This window comes from Salvelinus sp. IW2-2015, linkage group LG15, assembly GCF_002910315.2.
Source record: "Salvelinus sp. IW2-2015 linkage group LG15, ASM291031v2, whole genome shotgun sequence".
Lineage (NCBI taxonomy): Eukaryota > Metazoa > Chordata > Actinopteri > Salmoniformes > Salmonidae > Salvelinus > Salvelinus sp. IW2-2015.
Window position 1 is genome coordinate 20,332,381 of NC_036855.1, and position 14,170 is coordinate 20,346,550.

The window sequence follows — 14,170 nt, forward strand, 5'->3', positions numbered from 1 at the left end:
TGTGTTTGACTCAGAGTGATGACATTTGGCACACATGCTCAGGGATAAGAATCTAGCTCACCCACACAATATCTTAGACACCACTAGCTCTGAATGATGCTTCTTACCATAGAGATCCGTCATTTACAAAATGACACTTATTGGCCCAAGCGGAGAGCAATACATCATTCATGGGGGACGACATGTTTACTGTTGCCTTGTTTTATTCTTAAAGTACCGTATATAGGCTATATATACTTTTATGCTAGTGTATGATTCACTGACAACTTGTATATAGGCCTACTGAAAGACTGCTTTTATACTGTATTATTTCAGAGATTGATATTTAAATTGATCTGTCATCATACATGATTTGTAAAGTGCCATCTCTCAAATTTAAATTCAAAACATATATTCTTCTTAGGGTAATCATTCACGCCATGATTAACCCACCAATTATTGGATGTGCTCTTGCTTCACAAATTAACGATCACTGTTTAAAAAAATGCACAAACAGTTCACTAATAAAAAAGTCAATAGGTCAGGTTTGACAGAGATTGGCCCAGTGAGCATGGTGGAAAGAATAGGGTTACTATCAAATGTAAAAAAAAAATAGAAACCGTTTTCACACATACAATGGTTGTTAATTTAACCCCGCCCAAGATGTTTAAATTTACTTTAACAATAYACATGCTTTAACATTGCAGATCCATAGTGTCTGTTTTGGTCCTGTCTATTAACTCCTGGTCTAATATGTTTATGTCAGTTCAAATATGTAATTACTGTTAAATACTAAAATGAAACAATGATTTTGATCTTCTGATTCAGTGTGGTGAATAAGTATTTATTTTTTATTTAATTTTTTTGCAGAACATTGTACGTCATCAACCACATTTAAGTCATTTAGCAGACGCTCTTATCCAGAGCGACTTACAAATTGGAAAGTTCATACATATTCATCCTGGTCCCCCCGTGGGGAATGAACCCACAACCCTGGCGTTGCAAGCGCCATGCTCTACCAACTGAMCCACACGGGACCGCCTACTGAGGCTCACACAATGGATGTACTTTGCATATTATCCCAGTGTCTAAGAACTCTCAAACCAGCTCAGTAAACTTAGATAGCAATTATTGTTTTACCCTTCACTTTAGCCTCTTATTGACGAGAGCTCGGAAAGGAGTAAGAAAATAGCTATATTCTTTGATTTGAGGCAGGATACCTGAAACGCGTATTTATTGAATCTCAAGGAAGCAATATACCTCATTATTTATTATTCGTATTATCTTGAAAAAAATGTTTAAGTTATTTTGAAAATGTAATTMAATTTTGTTTTGAGATTCAAATCGACACGTTTTTTTACAATGGAACCTACCAGTATAGCATCTCTAGCAGGAGCCACCACTGCCTATTCGAGTGATATGTCAGGCTACCTGTGGCTACTGATGTTGGGKTTTGTCATTGCCTTCATCCTGGCCTTCTTTGTGGGGGCCAATGATGTGGCCAACTTGTTTGGCACAGCGGTGGGCTCTGGCGTGGTCACCGTACGAGAGGCCTGCATCCTGGCCACTGTCTTTGAGACGGTAGGCTCCATGCTGCTGGGGGCCAAAGTCAGCGAGACCATCCGCAAGGGCATCATCGACGTGAACATGTACAATGGCTCCGAACACGTGCTGATGGCAGGCTCCATCAGTGCCATGTTTGGTGACTGCTTATATGACGATCATTGTTAGGAGTTCAGAAACTCCTTGCATGCTATGTTGATTTAAGAGGTCTCAATGGCATTTGTTGATATCCTTATAAAGGCAACAAATGAGGACGTTGTTCATGCTTGTGTTCTACAGGTTCTGCTGTGTGGCAACTGACATTTTTAAAGTTCCCTATATCTGGAACCCACTGTATTGTGGGTGCAACAATTGGTTTCTCTATGGTAGCCAAAGGTCATCATGGGGTCAAATGGATGGAGCTACTAAGTATTGGTGTGTAAATGACTGTGGTGATACGCTGCAATAAGGACTTGCTCAGACATGATAATTATGAGATGATGATATCACATTATTAGGGTGACAAAATAAGGGTTGAAAAAAAATAAAAAATAAAAATGCTTATGACAAGTCTTACAATGCATTACATCTGTATCGTAATGCATTATTACCAAATAGTATTGGTCAGAGACTCATTGAAATATGCTTTGACCTAATTATCTTTAGAAATATCTCTCTTTTCTCTCTGCAGTGGTATCCTGGTTCCTCTTACCTCTGCTGTCAGGCATCATGTCTGCAATTCTCTTCTATTTTGTTCGCAGGTTCATCCTGAATAAGGTAAGAGGGGTAAACCTGTAATATTGTTTTTAGTGTTTCAACTTTCTCCTGACGAGAGAATGTAGAAGGATGAAATTACTGTGTCAGCACACAATGGGGAATATCTGAGGAATCTATGAAATAATAGTGACATTTAATAAGTGGTCCTTAGCCATGTGCTCCAAGCCAGATCTCACCCCACCTGTCTTCCTCAGGAGGATCCTGTTCCCAACGGCCTGAGAGCTCTCCCTGTCTTCTATGCTATCACCATGGCCATCAACTTCTTCTCGATCATGTTCACTGGAGCCCCCCGTGAGTACACACTCTCAGTCACTATGCACACATACACCCCACTCACTTCATCCTCCCAAAGCACTAATGCAGGGACCATTGAAACCCTCTGGGGCACCCTTGATGCCTTATTAAAAAGTGTCACTGGAGGCATAAAGGAGTCTGCTATGATGGAATTTGTTAATATTTCAGTCCAATGTTTTGTCATTCAGCGTATTTAACTACCTGATTTTTTTTTTTAAGAAAACATGCCGCTGTCAGAACCTCTGAAATTACATGTTTTATACTGTGCTGTGGGATACAATTTTATTTTATTGCACACAGTAGACACATCCAACAATATGGGCTACTGTGTATGATATTGCTCACATATTTACCACACTCGTTTTCATGCTTGCCCACATACTTTTACACGTACCCTTACTCATGTGTTCTGTTTCTCAGACATTGAGWAACACAACTGATGCTGATAATCTCACTCATGCTAACAGACACACACAATCAGAACCACACAATCTTGTAAGGCTTCATTTAGAAGATATGACATTTCTCTTGGGAGCCCCTCATTGTATCTATGGCAGTAGGAGAGTTATTGTCACTGCATTACAGTATTTGCTATCCTGTATATTTTTATTATTGCTGTAAATGGTGTTTTGCTTCCTGTCTCTCACATCTGTCAAATTTGATTGACTCGTTGGCCATACATTAGATTTGATCTGTAACATTTTATTGGCTACTGGATTAAATAGGTAAGTATTGAGAAAATGTGCATTACTAACCGCTATAGTATAAAAATATGTTAAAAAGTTGAAACAATAGGTTGGTACATAAACTCAGCAAAAAAATAAACATCCCTTTTTCAGGACCTTGTCTTTCAAAGAGACTCATATCTCCCTGACTAGCTTTAAGCACCAGCTGTCAGAGCAGCTCACAGATCACTGCACCTGTACATAGCCAATTTGTAAATAGCCCATCCAACTACCTCACCATATTGTTATTTATTTTATTTATTTTGCTCCTTTGCACCCCAGTACCACTACTTGCACACTCATCTTTTGAACATCTATCACCCCCGTGTTTAATTTGCCATACTGTAATAATTTCGCCACTAAGGCCTATTTGCCTCACCCCCCTTATCCTACCTCATTTGCACACACTGTATATAGACTTTCTCTATTGTATTATTGACTGTATGTGAGTTTATTCCATGTGTAACTCTGTGTTGTTGTTTGTGTGGCACTGCTTTGCTTTATCTTGGCCAGGTCGCAGTTGTAAATGAGAACTTGTTTTCAACTAGCCTACCTGGTTAAATAAAAAAAATAAAAAGGTAATTCGTAAAAATCCAAATTACTTCACAGATCTTCATTGTAAAGGGTTTAAACACTGTGGGGTGTTCAACACACATGCTTGTTCAATGAACCATAAATAATTAATGAACATGTACCTGTGGAATGGTCATTAAGACACTAACAGCTTACAGACGGTAGGCAATTTTCCTGGGCCACTATAACTGTGTCCTTTGGTGTCCTTTGATTAGTTCCTGCTAGCGACAGATGTAGCTCGACATTTTCTTTCTCTGTAGTATTGAATAGGTTACCGTCCGGTTGAAATATTATCGATTATGTATGTTAAAAACAACCTGAGGATTGATTATAAAAAACCTTTGACATGTTTCTACGAACATTACGGATACTTTTTGGAATTTTCGTCTGCCCTCGTCTGCCCTTCAGGAACGGAACGAGCCTGTGGTTTTCTGAACATAACGCGCAAACCAAATGGCGGTTTTTGGTTATAAAACTAATCTTTATCGAACAAAAAMAACATTTATTGTGTAACTGAGAGTCTCGTGAGTACAAACATCCGAAGATTATCAAAGGTAAGCGATTCATTTGTTTGCTTTTCTGACTTTCGTGACCAAGCTAATTTAAGGCTAGCTGTTCTTAGTGTTTTGTCTAGTGATTGATAAACTCACAAACGCTTGGATTGCTTTCGCTGTAAAGCATATTTTCAAAATCTGACACGATAGGTGGATTAACAACATGCTAAGCTGTGTTTTGGTATATTTCACTTGTGATTTCATGATTTATAAATATTTTTAGTATTATTTTTGAATTTGGCGCTCTGCAGTTTAGCGGTTGTTGTTGATAAATGATCCCGGTAACGGGATCCGTGCGTCAAGAAGTTAACATTAGAAGCCTCCTCCCTAAGTTTGTTTTATTCACTGCTTTAGCACACTCTGCCAACCCGGATGTCCTAGCCATGTCTGAATCCTGGCTTAGGAAGACCACCAAAAACTCTGAAATCTCCATCCCTAACMACAACATTTTCAGACAAGATAAAACGGCCAAAGGGGGCAGTGTTGCAATCTACGGCAAAGATAACCTGCAGAGTTCTGTCCTACTATCCAGGTCTGTACCCAAACAATTTGAATTTCTACTTTTAAAAATCCACCTCTCTAAAAACAAGTCTCTCACCGTTGCCGCTTGCTATAGACCACCCTCTGCCCCCAGCTGTGCTCTGGACACCATATGTGAACTGATTGCCCCCCCATCTATCTTCAGAGATCGTGCTGCTAGGTGACCTAAACTGGGACATGCTTAACACCATGGCCATCCTACAATCTAAGCTTGTTGCCCTCAATCTCACACAAATTATCAATGAACCTACCAGGTACAACCCCAAAGCCGTAAATACGGGCACCCTCATAGATATCATCCAAACCAACTTGCCCTCTAAATACACCTCTACTGTTTTCAACCAAGATCTCAGCGATRACTGCCTCATTGCCTGTATCCATAATGGGTCAGCGGTCAAACGACCTCCACTCATCACTGTCAAACGCTCCCTGAAACACTTCAGCGAGCAGGCCTTTCTAATTGATCTGGCCCGGGTATCCTGGAAGGATATTGAGAATAAGAGCACCTCCTCCCAGCTGCCCACTGCACTGAGGATAGGAAACTTTGTCACCACCGATAAATCCACTATAATTGAGAATTTCAATAAGCATTTTTCTACGGCTGGCCATGCTTTCCACCTGGCTACCCCTACCCCGGTCAATAGCACTGCACCTCCCACAGCAACTCGCCCAAGCCTTCCCCATTTCTCCTTCTCCCAAATCCAGTCAACTGATGTTCTGAAAGAGCGGCAAAATCTGGATCCCTACAAATCAGCCGGGCTAGACAATCTGGACCCTTTCTTTCTAAAATTATCTGCCGAAATTGTTGCAACCCCTATTACTAGCCTGTTTTACCTCTCTTTCGTCTCGTCTGAGATTCCCAAAGATTGGAAAGCAGCTGCGGTCATCCCCCTCTTCAAAGGGGGGGACACTCTTGACCCAAACTGCTACGGACCTATATCTATCCTACCCTGCCTTTCTAAGGTCTTCGAAAGCCAAGTTAAAACAGATTACCGACCATTTCGATTCCCACCGTACCTTCTCCACTATGCAATCTGGTTTCAGAGCTGGTCAGGGGTGCACCACGCTCAAGGTCCTAAACGATATCTTAACCTCCATCGATAAGAAACAATACTGTGCAGCCTTATTCATTGACCTGGCCAAGGCTTTCGACTCTGTCAATCACCACATCCTCATCAGCAGACTCAACAGCCTCGGTTTCTCAAATGATTGCCTCGCCTGGTTCACCAACTACTTCTCAGATAGAGTTCAGTGTGTCAAATCGGAGGGCCTGTTGTCCGGGCCTCTGGCAGTCTCTATGGGGGTGCCACAGGTTTCAATTGGGCCAACTCTTTTCTCTGTATACATCAATGATGTCGCTCTTGCTGCTGGTGAGTCTCTGATCCACCTCTACGCAGACGACACCGTTCTGTATACCTCTGGCCCTTCTTTGGAAAATGTGTTAACAACCCTGCAGACGAGTTTCAATGCCATACAACTCTCCTTCCGTGGCCTCCAACTGCTCTTAAATACAAGTAAAACTAAATGCATGCTCTTCAACCGATCGCTGCCTACACCTGCCTGCCCGCAAAAAAATCACTACTCTGGATGGTTCTGACTTAGAATATGTGGACAACTACAAATACCTAGGTGTCTGATTAGACTGTAAACTCTCCTTCCAGACGCACATCAAACATCTCCAATCCAAAGTTAAATCTAGAATTGGCTTCCTATTGTGCAACAAAGCATCCTTCACTCATGCTGCCAAACATACCCTCGTAAAACTGACCATCCTACCAATCCTCGACTTCGGCGATGTCATTTACAAAATAGCCTCCAACACTCTACTCAACAAATTGGATGTAGTCTATCACAGTGCCATCCGTTTTGTCACCAAAGCCCCATATACTACCCACCACTGCGACCTGTACGCTCTCGTTGGCTGGCCCTCGCTTCATACTCGTCACCAAACCCACTGGTTCCAGGTCATCTACAAGACCCTGCTAGGTAAAGTCCCGCCTTATCTCAGCTCGCTGGTCACCATAGCAGCACCCACCCGTAGCACGCGCTCCAGCAAGTATATCTCACTGGTCATCCCCAAAGCCAATTCCTACTTTGGTCGTCTTTCCTTCCAGTTCTCTGCTGCCAATGGAACGAACTACAAAAATCTCTGAAACTGGAAACACTTATCTCCCTCACCAGCTTTAAGCACCAGCTGTCAGAGCAGCTGCAGATCACTGCACCTGTACATAGCCTGTAAATAGCCAAAACAATTACCTCATCCCCTACTGTATTTATTTATTTTGCTCCCTTGCACCCCAGTATTTCTACTTTGCACATTCAGCTACTGCAAATCTACAATTCCAGTGTTTTTAATTGCTATATTGTATTTACTTCACCACCGTGGCCTTTTTATTGCCTTTACCTCCCTTATCTCACCTCATTTGCTCACATTGTATATAGACTTATTTTTCTACTGTATTATTGACTGTATGTTTGCTTTACTCCATGTGTAACTCTGTGTTGTTGTATGTGTCGAACTGCTTTGCTTTATCTTGGCCAGGTCGCAGTTGTAAATGAGAACTTGTTCTCAACTTGCCTACCTGGTTAAACAAAGGTAAAAAAATWAAATAAATTAAGGTCACAGTTTTAAAAACTTAGGACACTAAAGAGGCCTTTCTACTGACTCTGAAAAACAGCAAAAGAAAGATGCCCAGGGTCCCTGCTCATCTGTGTGAACGTGCCTTAGGCATGCTGCAAGGAGGCATGAGGACTGCAGATGTGGCCAGGGCAATAAATTGCAATGTCCGTACTGTGAGACGCCTAAGACAGCGCTACAGGGAGACAGGACGGACAGCAGATCGTCCTCGACGGTGGCAGACCACGTGTAACAACACCTGCACAGACAGGATCGGTACATCCGAACATCACACCTCTGGGACAGGTACAGGATGGCAACAACAACTGKCCGAGTTACACCAGGAACGCACAATCCCTCCATCAGTGCTCAGACTGTCCGCAATAGGCTGAGAGAGGCTGGACTGAGGGCTTGTAGGCCTGTTGTAAGGCAGGTCCTCACCAGACATCACCGGCAACAACGTCGCCTATGGACACAAACCCACCGTCGCAGGACCAGACAGGACTGGCAAAAAGTGCTCTTCACTGACGAGTCGCTGTTTTGTCTCACCAGGGGTGATGGTCAAATTTGCCATTATTGTCGAAGGAATGAGCATTACAAAGGCCTGTACCCTGGAGCAGGATCGATTTGGAGGTGGAGGGTCCGTCATGGTCTGGGGTGGTGTCACAGCATCATCGGACTGAGCTTGTTGTCATTGCAGGCAGTCTCAATGCTGTGCATTACAGGGTAGACATCCTCCTCCCTCATGTGGTACCCTTCCTGCAGGCTAATCCTGACATGAACCTCCAGCATGACAATGCCACCAGCCATACTGCTCGTTCTGTGTGTGATTTCCTGCAAGACAGGAATGTCAGTGTTCTGCCATGGCCAGCGAAGAACCCGGATCTCAATCTCATTGAGCACGTCTGGGACCTGTTGGATCGGAGGGTGAGGGCCATTCCCCTGAGAAATGTCCAGGAACTTGCAGGTGCCTTGGTGGAAGAGTGGGGTAACATCTCACAGCAAGAACTGGCAAATCTGGTGCAGTCCATGAGGAGGAGATGCACTGCATTACTTAATGCAGCTGGTGGCCACACCAGACACTGACTGTTACTTTTGATTTTGACCCCCCCCCTTTGTTCAGGGACACATTATTCCATTTCTGTTAGTCACATGTCTGTGGAACTTGTTCAGTTTAGGTCTCAGTTGTTGAATCTTGTTATGTTCATACAAATATATACACATGTTAAGTTTGCTGAAAATAAACGCAGTTGACAGTGAGAGGACGTTTCTTCATTTGCGTTTATTTGAGTTTAGTAATGCACTGTCCTAGTTGAAAGTGACCCTGATAAGTTCCTCTTCAGCACCTGTCTGACTCACATTATTTGTTGCTGCATGTCCTCTTTCTGATACTGCTCATATCTGAGTATGTACACAAATAGCTTAGTTGGAAGTGAAAAAGTTCTGAAGAAATTCTACCACGTGTCTCCTATCTCATGCGGTCACGAGGTAGGAAGGGACCGAGAAACGACGAATTAGAGACGGCAAGAGGGGTCATTTAGTTTTTACCATCCTTGTGATTATCTAAAAGGACTTTGAAGGCACAAGCAACAGTACACTCAATAGTATACTTGACATTTGTGTATGGTAAATGAAACGGAGAGTTTCTACTAAATTACTGAATTATATGCATTTCTAGTTTTAGGAAAGGCGTATAACCCAACTACACATTTCAACTGAAACATTTGAAGAGAATGTGTTTGATGTGGTTGCTTTGACTGTGATATAGTACAGTGGCAAATGTTTCAATTCCCATACCAGGTGCTGTGTAGAAGGATGACCTTGAATTATGTGAAGGGTACATGCTTTAGTGACAGCGCCCTCTACGCCTCACCCTTGTCTGAGCATTCTGTCCCCAGTTCCCTTGTCCTGTACACAGTGCTGGGGTTCGACCAAATGCCATGGTAGGTAACACTGCTCATCTCGCTGGGCTGCGCTCTCATCACAGCCCTGGTTGTGTGGTTCTTCGTCTGTCCACGGCTCAAGAAGAAGATGAAGCGTAAATCTCATTGCTGTTATACAACTTCCAACTTTGAAAGGGAATCGATTGATGTAGAAATAATGCTGATTGCTGCCTTGCTGCTGTTTGTCCATCAGGTGAAGTGGCCTCCAGTCGCTGTGAAACTCCACTGATGGAGAAGACCCCCTCCAAACCTGCCCCACAGGAGCATCCCTCCACAATCAAACCTTGTGACTCCGTTCCCCAGACACCACCAGCCGATAAGCAAAGGGTGGCCTTTAACATTGGAGGCTCAGAGGAGGCTGATCTGGACAGCAACATGGACACCAAAGACTTGGACGTCAGCAATAGGGAGATCCCCTAGTGACTAGTGACAAAATGATTAAGCTTTATAGTATTTTTCCACTCATCTTTATTGTTTGAATTGGATGTATTGTTGCTGGTTATCCCTGTTAGGTATTAATGGCAGAATGGGCCCCATGACTATCACAGACCCACATAATGGCCAAGCCCACACTGTACAAAAGGACTCAGGGCTCTACAAAGACCTACTACACAAGCTTCACCTGGCTAAGGTGGGAGACTGCATTGATGACGACGATGGACGACCCATACGGCGAAACAACAGCTACACCTCCTACACCCTGGCCATCTATGGCATCCATGGGGACCGCAGATACAAGGGGGGGAGCTAGCAGATCAGCTCAGGAGATTGCGGCTGGACAGCTACAACAGCTACCGCTTGGCAGAGGCAGATGGTGGTACAGTGGTTAAGGAGGAGGCAGAGGCTGTGGGGCTGACAATGGAGGCAGGCAAGGACATACTTCTAGAGGAGGATGAGCTGGAGGTGGACCGGCCAGAGGTCACACATCTCTTCCGGTTCATACAGATCCTCACTGCTTGTTTCAGCTCCTTCGCCCATGGAGGCAACGATGTCAGGTATGCTAGGACAGGGAATATTTAAGCAATAATACCAGGGCTAAGGGCTGTACTTAAGCACAACGAAACGCAGAGTACCTGGATACAGCCCTTAGCCGTGGTACTGTATATTGGCCATATACCACAAACCCCTGAGGTGCCTTATTGCTATTACAAACTGGTTACCAACGTAATTGGTCAAAATAAATGTTTTGTCATAACCGTGGTATACGGTCTGATATACCACGGCTGTCAGCCAATCAGAATTCAGTGCTCGAACCACCCAGTTTATAAAGAGAAATAATTATTATTATTTCTCTTATTATTATTTCTGCTTATTATTATAGGCTGATTATGTGAAGTAAGTATGCTCTCCTTTTTTATTCTCTCTCAGTAATGCAATTGGTGCTCTGGTGGCCCTGTGGCTGGTGTTTGAGAGTGGCTCTGTGGTGTCCAATGCCCCCACACCCATCTGGCTGCTTTTGTATGGAGGAGTGGGCATCACTGCTGGGCTCTGGGTGTGGGGACACAAAGTGATCCAGACCATTGGCAAGGACCTCACCCCAATCACCCCCTCCAGGTATACCATGCACTGAAACTATCTGTGTTTTACATACGTAAGTTTGTGGGCCAATACAACAAAATATCACATTGTTCAAACTCCCAAAGTCTATTCAGTATGAATATCATTCAATGTTCTCTTGTATCTTATTACACAGTATATAATTCTTGCGAATCTTATTTGCTCCTTCCAGTGGATTCAGCATTGAACTGTCCTCAGCGCTCACAGTGGTAGTAGCCTCTAATATTGGTCTCCCTGTCAGCACAACTCACTGCAACGTAATTCAAGTTTAACTGTATAGATGAGTCGGGTCAATTTTGAGCCTAACAACAAAAAAACTGGCTAGAGCGCTATACCACTGTTATTGAATAATTTGGAAACTTTGTCTTATAATACCATAACGGAGGAATCGCATGACACTTAAATAACGTAACAATTCACTCATTAATTGACCAGTGTGAGCTAGTAGAAATCAGTGTGAACCTGTGGATAGTGTTGAGTAAACTTGTTTTTGTTGTGTGCACTCAGGTGGGCTCTGTGGTTGCTGTTGGATGGCTGCGCTCAAGGAAGGCTGACTGGCATCTGTTCAGGAATATCTTCATCGACTGGTTTGTAACCGTCCCCATCTCTGGGCTCATCAGTGCTGCCATCATGGCTCTCTTCATCTATTACATCCTGTGAGGTTCGAATGGACCTGAGATGACCCGTGCCCTCAACCTGTGTTGAAAAATGTGTGTTTTCAGCATTTGTACATACCAAGTCCTGACTTTGTTTCTTTATACATGTGTTTACTGCACAGTACCCAGCATCACAGATGTTGATTACTACATAATGTTGAACATCTGCCATGTAATAAAWAAAAAATGTATTGTTAATGTCTAGTTTACAGATCATGCTAAAACTAGAAAGAGTTGTACATCCAGAGGCATTAGTAATGAAATGTTTTATTCAAAATAAAATTACATTACCAAACCATTTGTTGTTGTGGTTATAAGCTTAGTACACATTTACCAGCAAGAAAATACAGTGCAATGAAAAAGTTTAAAAGTAAATTAATTTTGAATAGTCAACTTTCTTTCTTTTTCTTAACCTTTATTTATCTAGGCATGTCAGTTAAGAACAAATTCTTATTTACAATGACAGCCTACCAAAAGGCAAAAGGCCTCCTGCGGTGACGGGGGCTGGGATTAAAAATGAATCAAATATAAACATAGGACAAAACAAACATCACGACAAGAGAGACAAGACAACACTACATAAAGACAGACCTAAGACAACAACATAGCAAGGCAGCAACACATGACAACACAGCATGGTAGCAACATAACATAACAACAACATGGTAGCAACACAACATGGTAATAGCACAAAACATGGTAAAAACATTATTGGGCACAGACAACAGCACAAAGGGCAAGAAGGTAGAGACAATAATACATCACACAAAGCAGCCACAACTGTCAGTAAGAGTGTCCACGATTGAGTCTTTAAATGAAGAGATTGAGATAAAACTGTCCAGTTTGAGTGTTTGTTGCAGCTCGTTCCAGTCGCTAGCTGCAGCGAACTGAAAAGAGGAGTGACCTAGGGATGTGTGTACTTTTGGAACCTTCAACAGAATGTGACTGGCAGAACAGGTGTTGTATGTGGAGGATGGGGGCTGCAGTAGATAGATAGGGGGGAGTGAGGCCTAAGAGGGTTTTATAAATAAGCATCAACCAGTGTGTCTTGCGAGGGGTATACAGAGATGACCAGTTTACAGAGGAGTATAGAGTGCAGTGACGCATCCTATAAGGAGCATTGGTGGCAAATCTGATGGCCGAATGGTAAAGAACATCTAGCTGCTCGAGAGCACCCTTGCCTGCCGATCTATAAATGATGTCTCCGTAATCTTGCATGGGAAGGATGGTCATCTGAATCAGGGTTAGTTTGGCAGCTGGGGAAAGAGGAGCGATTACGATAGAGGAAACCAAGTCTTGATTTAACTTTAGCCTGCAGCTTTGATATGTGCTGAGAGAAGGACAGTGTACCGTCTAGCCATACTCCCAAGTACTTGTATGAGGTGACTACCTCAAACTCTAAACACTCAGAGGTAGTAATCACACCTGTGGGGAGAGGGGCATTCTCCTTACCAAACCACATTACCTTTGTTTTGGAGGTGTTCAGAACAAGGTTAAGGGCAGAGAAAGCTTGTTGGACACTAAGATAGCTTTGTTGTAGAGCATTTAACACAAAATCCGGGGAGGGGCCAGCTGAGTATAAGACATTATCATCTGCATTTAAATGGGTGAGAGAGCTTCCTACTGCCTGAGCAATGTTGTTGATGTAAATTGAGAAGAGCGTGGGGCCTAGGATCGAGCCATGGGGGACTCCTTTGGCGACAGGCAGTGGCTGAGACAGTAGATTTTCTGGCTTTATACGCTGCACTCTTTGAGAGAGGTAGTTAGCAAACCAGGCCCACAAGAATGGAATGGTCTACCGTATCAAAAGATTTGACCAAGTCAATAAAAACAGCAGCACGACATTGCTTAGAATCAAGTGCAATGGTGACATCATTGAGGTCCTTCAAGGTTGCAGTGACACATCCATAACCTGAGCGGAAACCAGATTGCATACCTGAGAGAATACTATAGACATCAAGAAAGCCAGTCAGTTGAATATTGACAAGTTTTTACAACACTTTTGATAAACAGGGCAAAATAGAAATATCCCTATAACAGTTACAGTAGGATCAGCTTGATCTCCACCTTTAAATACAGGATGAACCGTGGCTGCCTTCCAAGCAATGGGAACCTCCCCAGAAAGGACCTCGGACTCAGTGACTGCCTGCAGGGAGAAACTTTGTATCGGGGCAGGGGAAAAAGAGGGAGAAGCATCGGGATAGTCACATTAGAAGGGGTGGGAGATGAGGAAATGTTGGACGGGCAAGGACTTGATATGCAACTTGTAACTTGATATATAGTTTGAAGAAATAATAGATGAATACCCTCCGTCATGGTTTACATAGGCACATACAATACAGACATTGTAATCCTCATAAAATCTTGATTATTCTAGTCTTTCATTAACATAATCAATCATAGAAACATAATG

At 43.0% G+C, this 14,170-nt stretch overlaps 1 pseudogene; it reads left to right on the forward strand.

The window, feature by feature from the left end:
- The first annotated feature begins 1,337 nt into the window (after positions 1-1,337).
- LOC111974046 (sodium-dependent phosphate transporter 1-A-like) lies at positions 1,338-12,055 on the forward strand (annotated as a pseudogene).
- Positions 12,056-14,170: the final 2,115 nt, after the last annotated feature.